The sequence below is a fragment of the Alligator sinensis genome, unplaced genomic scaffold (genome assembly GCF_000455745.1).
Source record: "Alligator sinensis unplaced genomic scaffold, ASM45574v1 scaffold181_1, whole genome shotgun sequence".
Lineage (NCBI taxonomy): Eukaryota > Metazoa > Chordata > Crocodylia > Alligatoridae > Alligator > Alligator sinensis.
Genome location: NW_005842022.1, coordinates 787,648 through 795,645, shown reverse-complemented (window position 1 = coordinate 795,645; position 7,998 = coordinate 787,648). Strand labels below are relative to the sequence as shown.

The 7,998-nt window shown below is 46.1% G+C and overlaps 1 long non-coding RNA gene across 1 annotated transcript; it reads right to left on the bottom strand.

The window, feature by feature from the left end:
• Positions 1-1,108: 1,108 nt before the first annotated feature.
• On the bottom strand, positions 1,109-7,865 carry LOC112550050. Its single transcript, XR_003093714.1, has 2 exons — positions 7,802-7,865; positions 1,109-2,076 (listed from the first exon to the last, which is right to left on the bottom strand). It is a non-coding gene; the product is annotated as an uncharacterized LOC112550050 (long non-coding RNA).
• Between the last annotated feature and the right edge of the window lie 133 nt (positions 7,866-7,998).

The following is a 7,998-nucleotide window of genomic DNA, read 5'->3' as shown; positions in this document are numbered from 1 at the left end:
TTGGGAGGATCACATGGCAATACTAGCAACTAAAGCTTCTTGAACCACTATTAGTGCTCATATGTGGCAAAAATGCTTTCAAATATCTGAATTGTGTTAGAAATGGTAACTTTAATTTTAGCTCTTAAGTAATTCTTAAGTAATCAAATGCTTTCTTAGGTGCTTATTGTTTTTCCTGATTACCCAATAATAATTTTGACTCCTTAATTAATATACCTACACATCTTCTCCGGGAGATCAACAAGGAAGATCATGTCCTGCTGATCTTTTGGTGGCCTTCATCACTGTTGACCATGAGGTGCTGAAAATGTTCATAATCTGGTGGTTATTCATAGGACCATCATAAATTGATTCTGTTCTTTCCCTGAAGGTGGTGATGGGCCAGTGCTCATTCTCATGGGACCTTTTCTCTGAGGTTTCTCAGGGGTTCTTGTCACCCCTCCTTTCTGATGAGTATATGAGGCCATTGGGTGAGATTTGTGTGGAGACTCTCCTGTTTTATAAGTTATTCTTTTCTTGTTGTAATCTATCCTGAGCCTTTTTGGGGAAGGTGGCATGTAAGCTGAATGGGATAGAATAAAATATATCTTGATGGTGATATTTCAGGATGGAACTATCTATTTGAGGCCAGCTACATTAGAACATCTGAGAGTTAAAATTCAGCCTTTGGTTTGGATGTGCAGTTTCAAAATGCTTTGGCAACTCTGTATCACTTCACTGTTTCTGGTATATATATCTTGACTTGCAGTAGGTGGTTACTGAAACAGTTATTTAAAAAAATCTCTACCTTTTGATTTGACTTGTACTTGCATAGGAATTTCAATAGAATGAATGCTGGAAAGTGCAGTATCGCAGAATTAGCCACAAAACTTCTTTTAACATGTAATGAATGACTAACTCTTCCTTTAAATGCTAGGACAAGATTTCTCTGCAGCTACCTGTATCATTTGGCTTTTTAAATTGGAGTTTGGCAATGGCAAAACAACTAGAAGAGTTGCCTTCTGCATCAAAACTCAAGAGAAATATCACTATCCTCAAATTCTCATGCTTAAATTCATGGTCGAGTGAGGCTGTCTCAGTCTCTTCTGAACCCATTTTTGAAACTTGAGCATTCCATATAAATGCTTTCTGCTCTTGCAGAATTGTTTCTCTATGAGCTAGCCTAGCGTATTGTCTATTAACCGTCATTTAAGGATTCATCAGCATGTAGTCTCATTTGCTGTGTAAAATGAAATGTAAGGGTTATTAAATATCAAGTTCACTGAGTAGTTAATTTGTTGTTTGGGAATGAATGCTCCCTGTCACCAGGTGAGTTTGTGTTGTGATTGTGTATGTTCTTGGGTGTTAATGGCCCTTGTAGATCTCTTTGTTACCTAAGTTTATCTCAGCAGTAAGATGCTTGTTTATTTATGATGGTGCCTAGTATAGAGTTGTTATTCCAAGTCAAAGTGATATAGTAGATTTGTATATTAGTCCAGGTATGTCTTTAATAGAACCTTCAATATAATATTAGTGTCATGACGGTATGAATCTTCCAAACCTTAGATTTTAGAATATGCTACAAATTCAGCTTAAAAATTTAAGATAAGACTCCAGTTTAGGTTTTGAGGGAGTGATATGAGATCAGCTGTTAAAAGCAGTCTGGTCCTATACAAAGTGTGGTGTGTTTTTTTTTTTTTTTCCCCCTCACAAACCAGGGGATTAACAACCTGTATAAGCAGGCAGAAGTTGCCGATCCACATGGATTAGTAGTATACATTTGAATCTCATAACAAATGCTTAACTTGCAGCTTTGATGTTTATGGGACCTCTGGAAATGATGGGTTTGCAGGCTAACCCTCTTCTTGGTTTGAGTTACTTTCTTCCTGGGCATATAAATGCAAAAATGGAAATATCCACTGTTTGTAAGCATCTGCTGTAGAAGAAAAAATAATGAATTTGCTTGAAGAGTTGGCTGTCTGCTTAGCATAACTGCATTTTAAAAACTGACTCTTGTCTTTCAGAGTTGCAATGTCTGTTTTATTTCTCACATATATAGTGTTGAACCCAAGCCTGCCTGTCTGCCTCTGTCTCACCCTGGAGTTTGGGGATAAAAGGAAAGGAAAACAAGAACTGTTCAGTCTAGAATATCATTCACATTTATGTTCAAACATTTGTTGTTGTAAAAAAAAAAAAAAAAAAAAAAAAAAAAAAATTATAGAATTGAATACTAGTTAACTTGTTTGTTTTTGTATTTTGCATAAATATCTAACTTCCTGAAGATTAATGTCTTGCCTTTCTCTCCATTATTCTACTAAAGTCATGGTTAAAATATTTGACCATTACGTAACACTAATTGACTGGCTAGTTGACCAAATTTTTGACCAAATACTTATCCCTACACATGGGTAAGGATGATGTAGCTAAATCTCAAGCCTCCTTCTAGTTCTTTTTTTATCTCATATTCCAGAGAAGGGCAATTCCATTCCAAGTATTAGGACCGAGACCCCAGTAATAGACACTTTTTTCCATGCATGACTCTTTTTTCCCCCCCCCCCACCTTAAACATCTCAAAACATGAGATGTGTGCTTTATTTTTTGAAGACTTCAAAAAAATAAGACTTGATTACACACCCCTTCTGTGGATGCTGCTGCAGCCAGGCTGAACTGCTTTGCACAACTACTGTGAAGGAAGACTTGGCAGAAGCTGTGGTTGGAGCCCACATTTTCCTGTAGCCCTTCCAGAAAGAGTATGTGGCGGGGGTTGGGCCAGGAAACGGGTGCATCAGGCAGGGGGTGCATCTGTCCTGTGTCCCCTCTGTTTCTGGGAGGAGCATGAGGGTCAGACCAGAAAAGGGCTGTGGCAAGAACATGCCCCCTGGCGCAGCCCTTTGCGCTACCTGTCCAGGGAGCCAGGCTGGAATGTGGAGTAGTTGTTTGAATTACCCAGCCATAAGGGCAGGTAAGATTAGTAAATGTAATTCGTCAAAGATGGAACCTAGAAATCTGCTCTAGTCCAAACACTTCTGCAGTCCCAGCATGTCTTGATATGGAAGGGATTCTGGTCTGTTTCCTATTGCCCATACACTGGAGCTGCCCATCTGGGGAGCCAGGCTGGATCCAGTAGTTTCAGCTAACGAACTGAAAGGGTCAAAATGAGCTGGGTCACCCCCATACCGGGACCCCCGCAGGCCCCAGGGGAGGTGCGCCCAGGCCTAGGGTCAGTGAGGACCTAGTCAGGGAACTTCTGGTGGGACTAGACATATTTAAATCAGCAGGTCCTGACGATCTCCACCCCAGAGTGCTGAGGGAATTAGCAGAGGTCATTGCGGGACCCCTGGCACGGCTTTATGAGCACTCATGGTACTCTGGTGTTGTGCCAGAGGACTGGAAAAGGGCCAATGTGATTCCCATTTTCAAACAAGGGAGGAAGGAGGACCCGGGAAACTATAGGCCAGTTAGTCTTACCTCAGTCCTGGGTAAGCTTTCTGAGAGAATTATCCTGGCGCATGTCTGTGAGGGGCAGCAGGGGAGATTATGCTTAGGGGCAACCAGCATGGGTTCATTCAAGGCAGGTCCTGTCAGACCAACCTAGTTGCCTTCTATGACCAGGTCACAAAATCCTTAGACACAGGTGTTACAGTGGACGTAGTCTTTCTGGACTCTAGGAAGGCCTTCGACACTGTCTCTCACCCCATTTTCATTAAAAAACTAGGAGGCTGTGCAGGCATTGACACCACAGTCAGATGGGTCACTGGTTGGCTGGAGGGCCGCACCCAGAGAGTGGTGGTGGATACGTCTTATTCGACCTGGAGGAATGTGGGCAGTGGGGTTCCCCGGGGCTTGGTCCTTGGGCCTGCACTGTTCAACAACTTTATCAGTGAGTTGGATGGGGGGGTAAAAAGCACCCTGTTCAAATTCACAGACGACACTAAGATGTGGTGAGAAGTGGGCATGCTAGAAGGGAGGAATAGGCTGCAATCGGACCTGGACAGGTTACAAGGGTGAGTGGGTGAGGTCAGTGTTGAAACCTATCCTGTTAAGTGCAAGGTACTGCACCTGGGGAGGAAGAACCAGTAACACACCTACAGGCTGGGGAACTCCCTTCTCGTCAGTGCAGAGGCAGAAAAGGATCTTGGTGTCATTATTGATGCCAAAATTAACATGGGCCGACAGTGTGGGGACGCGTCAGGAAGGCGAACTGCACCTTGTCGTGCATCCACAGATGCATCTCAAGCAGGACCAAGGAGGTGATCCTCCCTCTTTATGCGGCACTGGTCAGGCAGCAGTTGGAGTACTGCGTCCAGTTCTGGGCGTTGCACTTCAGGAGGGATGTGGACAACATAGAGAGGGTCCAGAGGAGGGCCACCCGCATGATCAGGGGTCATCAGGGCAGGCCCTACGAGGAGAGGCTAAGGGACCTGAACCTGTTCAGCCTCCACAAGAGAAGGCTGAGGGGGGGATCTAGTGGCCATTTATGAACTAGTCAGGGGGTTCCAGCAGGCATTGGGGGAGTCCCTGTTCCCCCGAGCACTACCAGGAATGACCAGAAATAAGTCTCAAGCTGGCAGAGGGTAGATTCAGGCTAGATATCAGGAGGTGCTACTTCACTGTCAAGGCAGCTAGGATCTGGAGCCAACTTCCAAGAGAAGTGGTGTTGGCTCCTACCCTGGCGGTCTTTAAAAGGAGGCTGGATGAACACCTTGCTGGGGTCATTTGACCCCAGTACTCTTTCTGGGTCATGGCAGGGGGTTGGACTTGATGATCTGCTCAGGTCCCTTCCGATCCTACCACATATGAAACTGAGCTGCAACAGCCCTTCACACCTGCCCACCCAGGGAGCCAGGCTGGGCTGGGGCAACCCTTTGTATACCTTCTCTGTGACACAGAAGACATTGAGGTGCTAGAGTGATACAGCCATGGTATGTGTCAGTCTCTCTCAATGCAGGGCCCCAATCACCTTGCTTGCCTTGGTTCTCAACTTTTTTAAGCAAAGTCCCCCTCCAAAACTTTTCAAAATTTAGCAGCATCCCAGTAAAAACAAAAAACCCCAAGCACACTAAAGTAAGTATATTATGCATATTCTAATATAAACATTTAAAACAATGTTAGTAACTAGCTAATTATAATTATTCACCAGCAGCTGTGGTAGGAGCATATGAGACAGCTTGCTGCAGCTCTTCCTGATCTGATCCTCCAGTGTCTCACGGAAATAGAGGCATGTGGGGCAGATGGAACTGTCCTGCGTGCCTCTGTTTTCAGGGGGCTTGTCAGAGTTGAACTGATAAGTGGCAGCAGCAGAAAGGCACACCTGCTTGTGTTATGGAGACGGGCACATCAATTCTGCTGCAGCTTTTCTTGGTTTGACTCCAGCATGCCTCCTGAAAACAGGTGCATGGGACTGTTCTTCTTGGTGGCAGTGACATGGATCTCCAGGCTGCTGCTGCTACCAAATATAGTGTGGTCACAAGCCCTACTTGGACCCAGCCTTATTACACCTGACAGCCAAACCTGGCCAGCTTCACCTATGGAAGGTGTTTAGCTGAGACTATTGTGGTTCAAAGCAGGAAAGCTCTATCTACAGTGACTCAGTTACATGGAACTATTCAGTTGGTTTAATAAAAAGATATGACATCTACCCAAAGAACCTTGTCTGCCTCAGTTACATGGAAAGGGTTTTTGCTTGTTTATCTTGGCATGAGCTGTTTCCCTTGCTCGTTTCAGCGGTATTAGATTTACTAGCCCTGAAACAATGTAGACTTTTTAATAAATTGGCAAAGGTCAGTTTTAGCAGCAGTATTTTCAGTTCAGGGACATGCTGGGCAAGTCTACGAGAGACGTTTCAAGTGCAGTAGACCATTTCTACTGTGCAGTAGCACGGTGGGAAAAGCCTGTGCTACTGCTCAGTAGAATTAGTCCATTGCACATTAGTGTCACCTAAAATGCATGGGTTGATGCTACTTTGCAGTAATGCTTTTTGTTGTGCACTTAGTTCAGTAAATATTAGTGCTGTACATTAATGCACACGTAGAAGTGCCCACTATCTGGTATTTCCATAGATTCATAGAAATTAGTGGCTGGAAGGGACCTCTGGAGATCATCCGGTCCAGCCCCCTTGCTCTTAGGCAGGAAAGATTGCTGCGGTCAGATGACCCCAGCAACGTATGAGTCCAGTCTTTTGAAGATCTCCAGGGTAGGTGACTGTACCATCTCGCAGGGGGGGGGTCTGTTCCAGACTCTGGACACTCGAACTGTAAAAAAGTTTTTCCTTGTATCCAATCTGAAGCAATCTTCTAGGAGTTTGTCCATTATACCTCGTCTTCCCTTGGGGTGCCTTGGTGAACAGATGTTCTCCCAGCCTCTGATGTTTGCCCCTTATATACTTAGGCTGCCACCAAGTCCCCCACCTAAGTCTTCTCTTCTTCAGGCTGAACAGTCCCATGTCCTTCAGCCTCTCCTTTTTTGTGGCCTGTTTTCCAGACCGGTAATCATTCATGTGGCCTTGCTTTGGACTCTTTCAAGCTTCTCTACATCCTTCTTGGAGTATGGCATCCAGAACTGGATGCAGTACTCCAGCAATGATCTCACCAGTGCCGAGTAGGGCGAGAGGATGACATCCTTAGTCTTGCTTGAGATGCATCGGTTGATGCATGCCAGCGTATGTTTCGCTCTGCTGGCTATAGCATTGCGCTGGTAGCTCATGTTCATTCTGTGGTCGATCATGACCCCTAGATCTCTTTCAGTTGTGGTGCTGGCTAGCGTAGCACCACCGAGCCTGTAAATATGTTACGGATTATTTCTCCCCGGATGGAGCACTTTACATTTTTTTTTTAAACATCATTAGGTTTTGATCTGTCCACCTTGCAAGCCTGTCCAGGTCAGCCTGTCTTCCAGTGTGACTGCACTCCCCCATAACTTGGTGTCATCCACGAACTTTGCCAGTATGCTTTTTACTCATCAAATGATTTGGATACGTATGTATGTTTGTCATGGCACGGGGTCCTGCGGGATGGCCGTGATCTCCCCAAGGCCCCCTTACCGTGCCAAGTTGGCCCATTGGGTACCCTCGATTCTCACCCGCCACGTCTTTGATGGTAAATATATATTAGGGAGGCTGTCTTATGTCCTCTTGGACATAGTTTGCTGTAGTATCTGACCCCATGGATTTGGATACGTATGTATGTTTGTCATGGCACGGGGTCCTGCGGGATGGCCGTGATCTCCCCAAGGCCCCCTTACCGTGCCAAGTTGGCCCATTGGGTACCCTCGATTCTCACCCGCCACGTCTTTGATGGTAAATATATATTAGGGAGGCTGTCTTATGTCCTCTTGGACATAGTTTGCTGTAGTATCTGACCCCATGGATGCCTGGACCCCTTGTGGGTCCTGTTCTACAATGGGTGTTTCAGGACACCCTAGCCTTATGGGCTATGCGTGGCTCCAACCACCCTTTTACCATGCCCCAAGCCTCACAGATGGAACTAATGTTGTTTGGTCTGGGCCTTGTTATAATTTGGCCCCCTTGTCCTCCCTGGGCCCTCCGCGGCCCCCCGCCTCGCTCTATGCTCACTCGGGCCCTCCACGACCCCCTCTCGGGGGCTTCTGTTGCCGCCCCCTCTCTAAGGCTGGGGTCTCCACATTGCCATGGATCCCCTATGAGGCCTCCTCCATCCCCTTATAGCCTCACCCAAGCCACCGGTTTTAAACAGTAAACAAAACACAAGCCCCTTGGCTATAACATAAACTGAAGCTGCCCAGCTATAACATCATTATTCAAGACACCTCAGGGGTGCTCCATCCTTTACCAGTCTCTGGGCTGTACCTGTGGTCAGGCCTCTTCTCTGTCCTTGCTCAGGGAGAGCGCTTTCCCCCCTTGGCTGCTGGCAGGGAACTGCTCTCCCGGCTTCAGCCCCTAGGGTTTATAAGGGAGTCAGGCCCTGCCCCTTTCAGTCAGCTGACCGCTGGCAGGTGTGGGTTGCTTGCTAACTCCAGTTGCTCTGGTGACCAACAGCTGGGCTC